At 38.0% G+C, this 15,668-nt stretch overlaps 1 pseudogene; it reads left to right on the plus strand.

Moving 5' to 3' along the window:
• Window positions 1-12,402: 12,402 nt before the first annotated feature.
• Window positions 12,403-13,700, plus strand: LOC107148695 (annotated as a pseudogene).
• Window positions 13,701-15,668: the final 1,968 nt, after the last annotated feature.

Consider the following 15,668-nt stretch of genomic DNA (forward strand, 5'->3'; position numbering starts at 1 on the left):
GGAAATTGCATGGAAATGGAAGGAGACCCTCAGGGTTATACAAAATTACATACAAGAGGAAGTGAGGGGAAAGGGGAAAAAAATACAAGGGGGAGAAATGAATTACAGTAGAGGGGGTAGAGAGAGAAGAGGGGAGGGGAGGGGAGGGGAGGGGGGATAGTAGAGGATAGGAAAGGCAGCAGAATACAATAGATACTAGTATGGCAATATGTAAATCAATGGATGTGTAACTGATGTGATTCTGCAATCTGTATACGGGGTAAAAATGGGAGTTCATAACCCACTTGAATCAAAGTGTGAAATATGATATATCAAGAACTATGTAATGTTTTGAACAACCAACAATAAAAATTTAAAAAAATTAAAAAAATTTAAAAACAAGCTGATTTTTAAATGTATATGGAAATGCAGAGTACAGGATGATCAAAATGATCTTGAAAATAAGTACTTATACTAACAGTAGTTTAAGACTTATTATGAAGCTACAGTAATAAAAAGAATGTGGTATTTTCATGGGGACAGACAAATAAAATAGAATAGTGACTCTAAAAAATAGCCCCACACATGGATGGTTAATTTTCAACAATGATGGCAATGTAATTTATAAAATTTTAAAAAAGTCTTTTCAACAAATGTTGTTGAAACAGCTGAGGCACACACACACACACACACACACACAAATGAACATCAATTTTTTTCTTGTGCCATACTAATAAATGCAAAATGGATCAAAGATATAAACAAAAAGTCTATAAACTTTCTAGGAGAAAGTCTTTGCAACTCTGGGGAAGAAGAAGATTTCAAAGAACACAGAAAACACAAATCACTGAAGAAAAAATGGTAAGCAGGACTTTGTTAAAATAAAAAATGTGTGCTCTTTGGAAGACACTACAATGAAAATGAAAAGGCAAGCCAGAAATTTACAGTATGGATATCTGACTAAGTTTGGATCCAGAATATGTAAGAGAATTTATAAATTAACAAAAAGGAAAAAAAATATTTTAAAATGGATGAAAGACTTGAACAATGTTTCACATATAAATGACTGGTAAGTGCATACAGTGCTGAACACTGGAATTTAAGGAAATACAAATAAAACCACAATGATGTATTATTTCACACTAATGTAAATGTTTAATACTATAAAAACTGACAATAGTAAGTTGGTCAGGGTGTGCAGCTATTAAAATTCTCATACTTTGTTGGTGGGAGCATAAAATGGTAACCACTTTGGAAAGTATTTTGGCGTTTCTTGTGAAGTTAAATTTATGCTTATTGCCTGTTCCAGCAATTCCCTTTCTGTATAGTCCATATCTAAGAGAAATGATAATGTGTTCCCAAATGATGAATTCTCATATAATATTATTTGCAGTGGTCTCAAATTGGAAATGACTTAAATGTCCATCAACAGATGAACAAATTAATAATTTGTAGCATGTTCATAAAAATAGGATACTATTCAGAAATAAAGAAAGAACAAACTACTGAACCATACAACAACATAGATGAACAGTATGACTCAGCCATCCTGCCTAGGTATAGATCCAAGAATAAATACCTTGGTGTTTATAGATGAATCATATTACTCTTCAGTAATATTCATAGCAACTCTATCATAACAGCCAAAACCCATATTGAATCCATTTCAAAAATATAATGAACAAATGATAGTATATTCATTTAATGAGAATGTATGAAAAGAAATCAAGAGAATAATCCAATTTATAATAGCTATAAAAAATAATTCAAAATAAATTTTACTAAGGAGATGAAAGATCTATACATTGAAAATTATAAAACATTGATGGAAGAAGACAATAATAAATGGAAAGATATCTCAAGTTTATGAATTGGAAGAATTAATGTTGTTAAAATGTCCATGCTACCCAAAGCAATTAAAAATTCCATGTGTTCTCTACTCAAATTCCAATGACATTTTCATAGCAATAGAAAAAAACGATCCTAAAATTCATATGGAGCCACAAAATTCCCAAATATCCAAGGCAATAATGATCAAAAAACAACAAAAATGGGAATATCACACACCTGACTTTACACATCATAGAACTATAGTAATTAAAACAGCATGGCACTATAAAAAAATAAACATATTGACCAATAGAGCAGAATAGAGTGCAGAAATGTACTCACTCATGTATGGTCCATTGATTTTTGACAAAAGTGCTAAGAATACACAATAGGAAAAGGATGATCTCTTCAATAAATGGTGCTAAAGAAAGCTAAATCCACAGGCAAAAGAATAAACCTGAACCCTTATATCACAAATATACAAAAAAAATCAACTAAAAGTATAATAAAAACATAAACGTAAAACCTGAAACTAAAAACTACTAGACAAAACCATAAGGGAAAAGCTGTAGGCATTGTTCTAAATGGAACAATGGATTTTGGATTTGACTCCAAAAGCACATACAATAAATAAAAATAGATAACTGGGATTATATCAAGTTAAAAAGCTTCCACACAGTAAAGGAGACAACATTGTTGAGAGGCAAACTACAAACTAGGAGAAAATACTTGCAAGTCATATATCCAATAAGTGGTTCATATTCAAATTACATAAGGAATGCAAACAATTCAATAGCAAAAATCATCATCATCATCATCATCATTATCATCCAATTTTTTTAAATGGGCAAAAGACCTGCATAGACATTTCTCAAAAGAAGACATACCAAATGGCCAAGATATATATGAAAAAAATGTTCAACATCACTAATCATCTAGAAAAATGTGAATTAAAACCACAATGAGATATAATCTCATGCCTGTGATAATGCATGTTATCAAAAAAGATGATGGATGACAAGTGGCAAGAATGTGGAGAAAGGGGAACACTTACACGCTGTTGGTCTTAATATCAATCAGTATAGCCATTATGTAAAACAGTATGGAGTTTCCTCAAAAACTAAAAGTAGAACTACCAAATGATCCAGCAATCCCACTTCTGAGTCTTTACCCAAAATATGTAAAATTAGTATGTCAAAGAGATATCTGTACTCCCAGATTGTCCGCACTATTCAAAACTACAAAGTTATGGATTCAACTGAAGTCATGCCCATCAACAGATGAATGAATAAAGAAAATGAGGTGTACACACACAGATACACACTCTCAAGAACACACAAATGGAATCCCAGCATCACAAAAAAGAAGAAAATTCTGTCACTTGTGCAATATGAATGAAATTAGAGTACATTATTTTAATAAGTCAAGCACAGAAAGACAAATACTACATATTTACATTTATATGTGGAATTTACACCAAACTTTTAGAAGCAGAAAATAGATTGGTGGTTATAGAGGTCAAGGGTTAGCAGGAATGGGAAGATGAGTATTAATGAGGGTAAATTTTCAATACACTTACTATAAAAAATAATTATTTGAGGTATGGATATGTTAACTAGCTGATTTCAATTATTCCATATTGTATTCATGAATCATAATATTGTTTTTTCCCAAAAACAATAAATACAATTATAAATTGTCAATTTATAATAAAATTTTTCATTTAAAAAAGTATAAATGGTTACATACAACAATAAAAATGACTCACAGCACAATGTTGATAAAACAAAGCCTCTGTATGATTCTATTTATATAAACTTCAAAAATAGGCAAAACTAACATGTGGTCATTGACGTTAGACTAGAAGTTCTAACTTGGAAGATTCTTGAGTACAGGGAGTAAACTCTGCACTGATCTGGGATATGATTTCATGATGGTTCTTTTTTAAAATATATTTTTTAGTTGTAGTTGGACACAATATCTTTATTTTATTCATTTTTCTGTGGTGCTGAGGATCGAACCCAGTGCCTCGCACATGGTAGGCAAGAGCTCTACCCCTGAGCCCCAACCCCAACCCCCATGATGGTTCTTTTTTTAAGTCAATTACATATACACACGATTTTCTCTCTTTATTGTATGTGTGGTGTATTTCAGCAACAAAAACAGCAAAATGCAAAAAAAAAAAAGAATGATAGTTGTACATCACTGTTTTTAGTCCTATGTGAAACGGTAGAGATAACACTAGATGAGCACAGGGGTCCTAGTTCTCTAGAGAATTAGAGTGCAGCTAAAGAGCCAATGGTAACATACATACATTAAATTAAAAGTATTACTAGATTTCTTGTAGGGTTGCCTGAATAAATAAATTACCACAAGCTTGATATAATAATAGAAATCTTTTCTCCCACAGTTCTGGAGGCCAAAAGTCCAAAATAAAGATGTCAGAAGGTCCACACTCCTGCAAAAGGCTCTAGGGAGGATCCTTCCTTCCTACTGCAGGACGTCCCCTGGGCTAGTGGAAGCTTCTCTCTAACCATTGCCTCTGTCTTCACATGACCTTCGTCACTGTATGTCTCCCTGTGTTATCTCCTCTTCATATATGGACACCAGTCATTGGATATAGGCCATCCTAATGCCACATGGCCTCATCTTAACAACTTACGTCTGCGGAAACTCTAGTTACAAATAAGATCACATTCTGAGGTTCCAGGTAGACATGAATCTGGGAGGGACATTACTTGCTATAGTTTGGATCTGGACTGTCCCTCAAAGACCCATATGATAAAGGTTCAGTCACCAGCCTATGACACTATTAGGAAGGGGTGGAACCTTTAGAAGGTGGGCCTAGTAAAAGGAAGTTATGTCTTTGGGGTTGTATCCTTGAAGGAGATATTGTCACCCTTGGTCCCTTCATTTTTCTCTGTTTCTCTACTGCTGTGAGGTCAATAGACCTCCTCTGCCACATGCTCTTGTTATGATGTATTGTGTTGGCAGAGGCCCAAAGCAACAAAGCCTAGTGACTGAAACTTCTGAAACCCTGGACCCAAAACAATCCTTTTCTCCTTTTAAGATGATTTTTCTCAAGTACATGTTGCAGTGATGGAAAGCTAGCACACTACTCAACCTACTACACAAGACCATTTTAAATTTAAATTCAGTGCTAAATTGTTTGACCACAGGAATTCAGATGAAGATGTGATCACTGCAATCTTAAAAAGTTAGAGAGAACATCCCAGGAAGGTAAGTCTTGAATTCCCCCTCTCTGAATACTGAGCAAGATTCAGGTGACCACAGCACAGCATGACCTGGCAATAGGAGTGGGGAGGGAAGCAGCTCAGAGGCGGAGCTGACTGACAGGGAGAGCTCTGGCTGAGAAGTGGAAGAAAATAAGATTGAATAAATAGAGTAAGCCAAGTTATGAGAGTCCTTGAAAGCTTGGCAGATGAATTTAGACTTGACCCAATAGGAAATAGGAAATGACTGTAAATTCTCAAGCAGGGAAGTGACATGGTGAAAGCAGTGTTTCGGGAAGATTATGTTGGTGACAGTATGCTGGATGGATGGGAGGTAAAAGGGACTGAAGGCTGATGTATTTTGTCTTTCCTGTTCTGGATGAATGTAGGATAGCATGAGATATGTGGTTTGATTTTTAAAAAGAAAAGGCACCACTACAATGACTCTCCTAAATCTTAATAAGATTCCCGAGTTCATTCTGAAATGGAAAAGTAGCCCATAGCAACTGAAAATGCTAATCGTTTCTCAGGTTGAAATTCCCATTGGAGAAGAAGCAGCAAGAATGTAGCATAGTTCCTTGTTACCCAAAATGCAGGACTGGTGTCACTTGGGGACCCTTTAGAAATTCAGAACCTCATGCCCAACCAAAAATCTGCATTTCTAAGATCTCCAGGAAATCAATGTGCTTCTAAACTTTGTGTTCAAGTTTGAGCACCACCCTAGTCCATGTCTATTGAACTTCTGTTTGCTATTTGTGAGAAATGTGGATATGTAACTGTTGAAACTATTGTGATAACTTGAAAAACCAATTATGAACCCCTTGCTTTGTATGATGAGGCTGTGACATTGAGGCACTTGCCAGTCCCAGAGTTGGGGTGTTTGCTCACCCACTTACAGGTCTCATAGGGAATAATTGTTGTATGGTTGAAATGGAGAGACACCTTTTGAAACTGCATGTACTAAGTGACACACCTTGTGAAATGTGTCACTTAGTACATGCAGTTGAAATTAAGACATCTGCTTCTGTTCCCACCATCCTGTGGACTCTAGCTCTAAAGTGCCACTTTTTTGAGGGGGAGGGGGTGTCATTTGAAATATATCTTCATACCACAAGGTTTCATTTTCTTGCTATGCAAATCAGCAGACAATCTGCTTATTTGGAGCCAATGCAGGACCACTTGCCTTGGGAATATGGTTTCAATCCAGCTGAGCCTCTTTTTTCTCTGGTATTCCATTCTCTAATTGTAAGTGTCCTGGGTTGCCTCAGGACATGAAAAATCCTGGTGACTTTCCCCACCATGTCGAGGGTGAAAGGAAGAAATAAATTTTTAAGGCCACATTGGAGCAGCATTTCTCAAACTCTCATACATTTCCTGAAGATCTGCAGAAACACAGATTCTGAAGCAGTAGTCCTAGAGCAAGGGCTGAAATCCTGCTTTCTAAAAGGGCTGAAATCCATTTCTAAAAGTGTTGCTGACCTTGGTACACTAAAGACCACATGCTGAGCAGCAAGGCTACTTGCTTGGCAAGATCAGATTAGGCAAGTAGAGAAAGCAATAGCAGAATAGAATCATGGCAAAAAGATATCTCTGTGGGTGGGAAGAAATATAGTCAAAGATAAAAAAGAGACTTGAAATGGAAGAACAGAAAAGAGAGCTTTAAAAAGCTCTGATTTAAAAAGAAGAGTTGATAAAGATGAAAAAGAAGAGAGGGTTTTACAAACATTAGAATTGAGCTAGTCTAGGAACCCAGAATTTGCTTAGCAATACTTCTACCAAACACATCCACAGCTAGCAACACTTGATGGGGATTTCTAAATCCCTGGGCCAGCAGAATGATAGGAAAAAAATATTGACTCTGGCAGGCCAGATATTTCTCACTGATCCTGGACATCTGGTCACTAAATCTTTCAGAAGGGCAGATTAGAGATGGTGAATTGAAAGCCCCTCCAACAGAGGCACTGATAGTGATTTTTAAATGAGTATGGAAGCTAGCCAATCTCTTGCCATCCAATGTGCAGAAATACATTACAAATTTATTATTACAAATAGAAACCAGAGAAAAAATTTACCAGACCATATTTGTATCCACCCAACCAAAATGTATCACAACTCAACTAGATCAAGCAACCATTAGTGAGGAAAACTGTGATACAAGCTTATCATTGGAAACAAATACTGAATATCTTAAATACATGGCTCATGGACAATGGCATTTTAAACTGGACATTTTGCAATCTAAACTGACATTCTAAACTGGACATTTAGCAATCAGCAGATGTCACACTTAGTTTTGGGTAATGAAGTAAACAAACACCTATAGGTACGTAGCTCATAATTTTGTTGAAAGTTCATAATTACCTTCATCAAGTACTAAGAGCAAGCCTAAGCTTCACTTACAACTTGTCTTTCTGTAATAACATTATTTTTAAAAAGAACACAAGACAATATAAAAATCAAAGATCAATTAACTCAGAGAATTTCCCAGTGCCAACAGCCCTCCACCTAATGCTGTCACTAATAGAGGAAGCAGGGATAGAATCTAATTAGCAACACAATGTAAGCTGTCAGTAAAACTCTTATTTCCCAATGAGAAGAAGCTTTATTCAAATTGAATGCTGAAAAGAATTTCCATACTTTGTTACATATTCTGATGTTGTCTTCCCTGATATAACTTAAATCCTAAAATGGGCCTTGACCTATTTTACCTAAAGAACACAACATAACATGATCCTGTGCCAGTCTTCCTGATTCTGTCTCCATGCCACCCAGTGATGGTAAATCATACCTGCATCTGCTGACAGAGAGGGTTGCTCCCTTCTATCTCATCCCTGACTCATCATCAGAGATGGACCTTTAATCATAGAAAGAAACAATAAGGGGGATTAACCATAAGCCATACCCTCTCTCTCCTTCCCATTTTGCACCTCAGCAGAGGGAGCATGCAAGACCAACAGCACATTCTAACAACCCTCTCAGGTGACATGCCCATAACCCAGTTCTTGATTCAGATTTAAAATTGATTAGGAGGCATGGCCCCCAAAGTCAAAATAATTATACAGAGTAGTATATAGCTTGGAAAGGGGCACGGGGACATTTGGACTTGAACTGTGGTAGAAGACTGTGAAGACAGAGCCTATTCCCTGCTCACTGGGTTCAGATCCAGCAGCCTTGACCAAAAAATCACAGCTTTACCTCTGAACTGTTGTTTTCTCACCTGTAAAACAGAGATAACAATGCGAATATCAGTGTTCAAGGATCAAATAAATGTATTTTAAAGTAGCTGACACACCACCACTTGCTCTACAAAATTTTTAAAAGAAGCCCAACACAGAAAACAAAAGCCAAAGATACTATAATTGGAGTCAACAGTGGGGATCACAGTGGCTCACCTGACACTTAAACCTCCCTCCCTCAAAAAAGTCATCTTTCTCTAAAGGGTTTCTCCTCTAACATACAGAATGTCCATAACTTTCCTCTGATTTTTAATATTCCTTTGAGACTGTCCTCAATTATTTAGGCCTTATAGCTAAGGCCATTATCATTTTTCTTAGATCTTTTAATTTTCTGTTTGAGAATTTTATCCATCTTAGAATCTCAAAGAACACATTTGATGGGTTAAATTAATGATGACCACCAGAGGTTACCACATGCATTAAAGTTTGTAAAATGATAAAGATTTTTTTTTTCCTTCTCCGTCGTTTTCTGAAAGTAGGGCATTACTCCCTCCTTGCCTGCCATACCCTCACAGACGGCGACTCGCAATTCCTCCACCTCCTTCCAAGCACAGAGACAGCACTGAACAGATTGCAAAGGCTGCTCTGGGGGAGGAAAGCGGCAAGCCACAGCCTCGTGGCTTAAGGAGGGATTCAGACGTGTGTGCTGGAGGCCGCGCTTGCCAGCAAAGCAGCAGACACCCGGATGCTTCAGCGACAGAAGCTGCGCAGCAGGCCTCCAGCGACCAACACGTGGCACTCCCTCAGGCCAGCCTGAGCGCCACGCACCAGTCTTTCCCAAGTCCCCATCTGGCCGGTCTGCACAACAGCTTTGCTGACTTCACGACGCTCAGTGTCTTGGGCCTTCCTACTATGGGCCACAGGACCTTATTCAGAACCATCTCTTCCCACCAAGGAGCTAATCGTGTTTTCAACAATAAAACCATCTGGGCATCTGACACCTTTCACCAAGTAATTAGTGGGAAAATGTGGCAACATATCTGGGGATATTTAATAAATATTTCTTGAAGGAATAAAGGAGGCACAGAAATTCCACATTGGCTCCTTCCAGAAGAGAAAAATGGAGAAGCTTCTTGCACTTCTCTGGGACCTTCTGGGGTGTTCTTTGAGGGGCCCCAGGCCTCTGCCTATATCACCAGGGTCATATGTAGCAGCCCTGGAGTCCCATCCTTGGGCTTCTACTCTTCTCAATTTCCTCACTCCTCCTCACCAATCCCATCCATTAGCTCTGCTTCAAGTAGCACCAATATTATTCCAGTATTATTGCCAATGTTATTTCTAACTCCCAGCACTTCCCTAACACACTTGAAAACCAAATGTTCTACTAGTCATTTCCATCAATCATTCTCGGGCACCTCAGATTCCACACCTCCAACACTGAATTCATTTTTTTATCCCTAACATGTTCTTCCACCTTGATAACTTTTCTTCACCTGGCAGCCTTGCTATCCATGCTAATAACCCTGGAAGTTATCCTCAACTTCACTAACCCTTCCCCCAGTCTCATGCAATCAAGTTTCTAGGTTTCACTGATTTTACTTCGTAAGTATTATCTGTCATTGTCTTCTTTCTTTCCTTCTGATTTCCCCAGTTCCACCCCAAGCCCTGGTTGACTCTAGTCTGCAGTGCTCTGTTAGCCTCCTGACTAGTATACCCTTACAATCCCTACAGAGATCAAGCCCTACAGAGAAGTTCCTGTGATTTATATAAATACAAACTAGATCTCTCATGCCCTTTTTTGAAAGCCTTAGTTTCTCTTCAGTAAACCATAAAGCTCACAAGTTTATGTACAAAGCTACACACAACACACATCCCTGGATTATCAGTTCTTCTCAAAGATATGGCAGGGTAAATATCATTTTCATATAAAATTCAGCACCATCGTGTAAGAGAGTTCAATGCGAAATTTGCATTAAGCTTAATTATAACACTTGGAAACTACAGCTCGTTGTCTTACTAGCCCATATCTATGGAGATGCAAACATATCTTCATTCCTTCTACCTTCCATCTTCTTTCTCCCACAAAGTTCCATTTTCTAGTTGTCATTCTCAAGAAATACCTCCTATGTATTCCACAGTAGCCAGGAGTATTTTATGTTTTACGTTCTTCTGCAGTCCCAGAGCTTGGAATAAGATCTAGTGCATAGTAGGCACTCAAATAATTATTAAATAAATAAACAAATGAATCCAAAAACTAATCTTCCAATCAAAATCATCATCAGGCTAGATGGCCACCTGTTCTTTCTCTCTGGCTCTGGTTTCCACTTACCCACCTATGCAGTCTGCACAGCTGCTCAGGGAAATCCTCCTGGCTGTAGGCATTGTTGTCCATGCCAAAGAACTGAACCCAGAATAAAACTGGATTCCATGCAGAGGCAAGAAAATGGTTACCTAAGCTCTCAAACATTCCTTTCTGCCCAGGAGTCCCAAATACCCTGGGGGAGGTTCCACCAGTTCCTGGCTATGACTCTCCATAGGGGACTCAAAATTAATCCACAGGACCCTATTGACTCCCCAAAAAAGTTCTTCTCTCTAAAACCAGTTATAAAATGAAGACAAATACCCCAAAGGAAGCAGTAAATCAAACGTGCCCTATTACAAAACTAAAAAGAAATTCCATGATATGGGCAAGTCCAACTTCAATTTGGAGAGTTTATCTGGAAAACTCCTACTCAATCTCTAGACCTCAGCTTAAGTGTGCCCTCTTTGAGGAAGTATCTGATCACTGCCTTTTCTTTACTGCCACAATTCAGAACTGCAAAGTCTCCTTATCCAAATCTTCTACCACCACAGGGTGCAAATTCCAGGTTGTGGGTCCTGAAGCTAGCACAATTTTCACAATCCTCTTTAAGCAATTACAAAATTAGAATGCAAAATAAATATTATTTATAATGAAAAAGCACTCAAGTTACAAATTTTGAAAGGCTAAAAATACATCATCTACCAGAAAACAGAAAAAGAACATTGTGTTTAGCTAATTAACTGCCTGACACTTTAGAATAACTTTCCTACTTGTTTTCCCTCTTGCTGATTGCATGCTCTTTATTGCCTCTTAATATGACAATTATTTTGCAATATCATTTTCCATAGAGGGAGGAGAAATGGAATTCAGTCTTAACTCAGCCACAGTTGATCAAAATTTATTTTTATTTATGAGACTTGGGTTTCATAAAATATTAAATTATTCACAAACTTTCTATATTACTATAAAGAATTTCTAAAAACTCCTGTCTCATGTGATCCACATCAAAAAAAGTTGTTTATAATTGTGAAAGATCTTTTGTTTAAACTAGACATCAAGAGGGTGACCCATATAACAGAAGAATAGGACCACAGGGAGGGAGGAGAGAAAGGAAAGGAGAGGTACTGGGGAATGAAATTGACCAAATTATACCGTTATAATGTATGCATGTACAAATATGTAGAAAAAAATTCTACTACTATGTATATTTATAATGCACCAATAAAATTATTTAATTAAAAATAAAAATAAACTAGACATCAATGAGAAAAACAAAGTCTTGACTTATAATTTTACATAGTGCATTATCGAGGAAATTTCCACAGATTAGCTTCTGGTTCCACACATTTAGAATCTTGCTTTTATCTCTACCAACATCCTTTTTATGTTAGGGCTGAGGAACATATTCATAACATCTCACAATTCTAGCCCTGAATCTTCATGTGACAAGGTCAAGTCAAGGGCAACACAAGCATTTCTAGAAGCCATTTCTACACCAAGATGATTAGAAGCCTTAAATATACATGAAAGTGACTTAAAAACATGTAACTATATCACACAAAGTACAAACAAAACATATCATCAATTTGACTACCCCTTATCCAAATCCCAAAATGCCTGCTGCTACTCTTAAACTACTTAATTCAAGAGGAGGTGAGATGTATGGTCACAGTAGAAAGAGTATGCTCTTACTTGGCTCAAATAGCTAACAGTTGCAAATTTTATAAAAACATGATCGTGTGAGCACTTTGCCTGGGCTTTGGAACAGGCCCAACAAATGAGAGTACTAAAGTTTAAGCTTCATTAACTTCACAGAAAATCTATTTCTAATCACTGCTCTTACCAGCCTTTATATTAATTAATTAATTATGGTGGCTTGGAAATGATGGCTGATGGTGAGGAAGAAATCAAGCAGATCTTGCAGAAAATTGCAGGAATTGGTGGATCAGCTCTACTCATTTCAAGGCTGCTAGTTTCAGACACATAGTGTTAAGGAAGCTGGAGAAAGCAACAGGATGTGCAGAGGGGATGGAGAAGAGACTGCAGCAGATGAAGGAGATGGCAGGTTCTGTTCAGGGCAAAGTATACATTCTGATGCTAACAGGGAAGACACTGACTATGAGTCCTAATTATAGCTTAAAGTTGAGAAGCTTCTGTAAAACACTGTGAAGGTGGAGTTTGAGCTGGTGGGAGGCTGGAACCAGTTCAGTGAGGTGCACTGTAAAAGAAGGGATGTTGCACCAGCCACACCTCTTCTTGGGAGCCCTCACCCATTGCACAGGCAAAGTCTCCCTTTGAAAAACTTGTCAATGATGCTTTACCAACTACAAACTGATGCTGAAGATGAACATTCTTGCCATGGCATGCACAGGGTTCAACAGGCTAAATTAGCTATAAAGATGTATGCTTATGGTGATTGTTCTAGGTATATTCTGAGAAATGCATACTGACCAAAACCCTAAGATAGCCCAGCAAGCCCTCAGTGTCCAAGCAGACAAGGCTGACAGGACAGCTTCCAGTAAAATTGAATTTCATCTGAACAGAGAAGAACATTACAAAAGTATAAAGTGGGTTCTGGGGAGGCCCTGGAGAACCTCTCCTGTGCTCTGCCTGGCCAGAGCCTCAACAAAGACAGCAACAAATCCTGGGATTCCTGAATACATTAATCAGCCCCCTTGAAAACAGGGGAAAGGTGAAGACTGAAAAGAGGCACAGCATACTGAGAAGTACATGGCCAGCCCTTTTTGTGATGGATGCTGTCCAGTCAAAGGCAGAAGGCCACCCTGGAGCTCATGCCACTGAATGGGCAGCAGCATGGTGTGAAGAGTGTACTGTAGTCCTGAAAAAAAAAAAAGTGGTGGTTAGCCTTACCACCAGAGAAAAGCTTCTCTCTACATTGGGCATAGTAGACTCAGGTGGATCCTATAATTTAGCAACAGTATATAATGTGCTTCAGAGCTGGGGAGAGCTCATGGGCCCAACTTTCAGCTTCACCAAATTCAACACAAGGGCAAGGACTACTCCTTTTGCAGTATTTATGTGAAGTTGCCCCTCCTGCTAGTGGCGAATGGGAAGCTTCTAGGCTCTAACCACCTCACTACTCCCATAGTGGCATCACAGCAATATTGTAAATGACCTTCCCTGAGTTGTATGCCAAAGAAAGAGTGAAGATGCAGAGAGAGCTCAGTGCACTCGACAGCTGAACCAGCCATAACCAGTGACCCAACCAAGATGAGGAAGGGGTGTTAAATGAAGATTTTCCCTTCCTCTGCCTTGTAAGATACTTTATGTCTGTTATCAGCCTGTTTTAGCTTTCTCCAGGGCCACACACTCCCCTGGTATACCAATTCTTCCTCTCCCACTGGTCTGTATTTTAAACAAAGAGCATGAATTGGCAGACTTGTTGGGTTCTTGCCGTAGAACAGAGTCCCAAGGGTTCCTGTTCTTGTCTCTTTCCTGAGTCTCATCTAGCTTTATCAGTTCAGTATGTATGGGCTAAGGCAGAGGACTTAATTATCAATGCCTTCATTTTTTAGCAACATTTATTTTTATGTTTAAAATATAGGTCCTTCTCCTTCTCTGAGGAATTAAACAGAATTAAATTTGGGAGGAAAAATGTGTCTATCTTCTCCAAAGTCAAAACTTCTTAAAAGTAGGATTCTGTCCTATTCATCTTCACATTTCCAAACCTGAACACTGTGTTGCATACAGCAGACACTTGATAAATATGTGTTAACTGAGCTGAACTGAGATGGCAAAGAAGCCAGAACACTTGACAGTGCCCATGTATGTCAATTTTAGGGCATTTAATCCTTTCTTGCTTTAGAAAGAGAAGCATGCTGGTGTCAATCAGACATTTTACGTTCAGCAAAAGATGACTGACCAATCTCAAGTTTAACAAGGCAAAAAAAAAAAACACTGAGGAAACGTTATTAGAGAATCATGAGTTTCAACAGGCAGTGTTATGCACACCAGACCAAAGTAGAGTAGAATCTGTCCACCTAGAAAAACAACAAAGACCAAAACAAATAATATAATAGAAATAAAGTCCAAAGGTAGTAGAATAATGAAAAGAACCATAGCACATTCATAAATGAAATTTGGCAATGTCTTAATGTTCTTTGATTACACCATCTTAGTCTGTTCATATTTCTCTAACAAGTGACCCTTAGACTAGATGGCTAATAAACAACAGATACTTCTCACAATTCTGGAAGCTGAGAAATCCAAGATAAAGGCACCATCAGATTTGGTGACTAGGATCTGTTCCTAATCAGTCTTCACACCTTCACTTGGTGGAAGGAGCAAACTCTTTTTGGCTTTTTTTTTAATGGGGTCTGCTATTTTGCACAGGCAGGTCCCAAATTCATAGGCTCAAGTGACCCTCCCACCTCAGCTTCTGGAGTAACTGGGACTTCAGAGATGCATCATCGTGCCCCAGTTCTAGGCCCCCCCTTTTTTTAAATTTATTTCACATTTGTAGAACAATGTTTTTCATAACTTTATTTTTATAAAGGATCAAACCCAGTGCCTCACGCATGCCAGGAAAGCACGCTACCACTTGAGCCACATCCCCAGCCCTCTAGGCCTCTTTTATAAAAAATACTAATCCCGTTCATGCAGACTTCACCCTCATCTCCTCTCCTCCTCAAAATCCCTACTTCTTTTTTTTAAAGAGAGAAAGAGTTTTTTAATATTTATTTTTTAGTTTTCAATGGACACACATCTTTATTTTATTTTTATGCAGTGCTGAGGATCGAACCCAGTGCCCCGCGCATGCCAGGCTAGTGCACTACCGCTTGAGCCACATCTCCAGCCCTCTTTATTTAATATTAGCATTTAGGAGTTAGGATTTCAACATGAATTCAGGAGAAGGGAACACAAATATTAAAGCCATAATATTTTAGTCTACTTATTCAGCAGAAATTTAGTGAACTAAGCATCGTGTACTAAAACCTAGGGATTCCACTATGAGTTAAAACAGACATAGTCCCCAGACAAGAGAATTATAGAACATCATGGAGGATACACACATTGACTAAATTATCACACTAATAGAAGGATAATTGCAAACTGAGATAAGTGGTGAGAAGGAAAGAACCTAACTCCATGATGAAGGGTCTTAACTTATTATTTGGTGAACGATAT

This window comes from Marmota marmota, unplaced genomic scaffold, assembly GCF_001458135.2.
Source record: "Marmota marmota marmota unplaced genomic scaffold, marMar, whole genome shotgun sequence".
Classification (NCBI taxonomy): domain Eukaryota; kingdom Metazoa; phylum Chordata; class Mammalia; order Rodentia; family Sciuridae; genus Marmota; species Marmota marmota.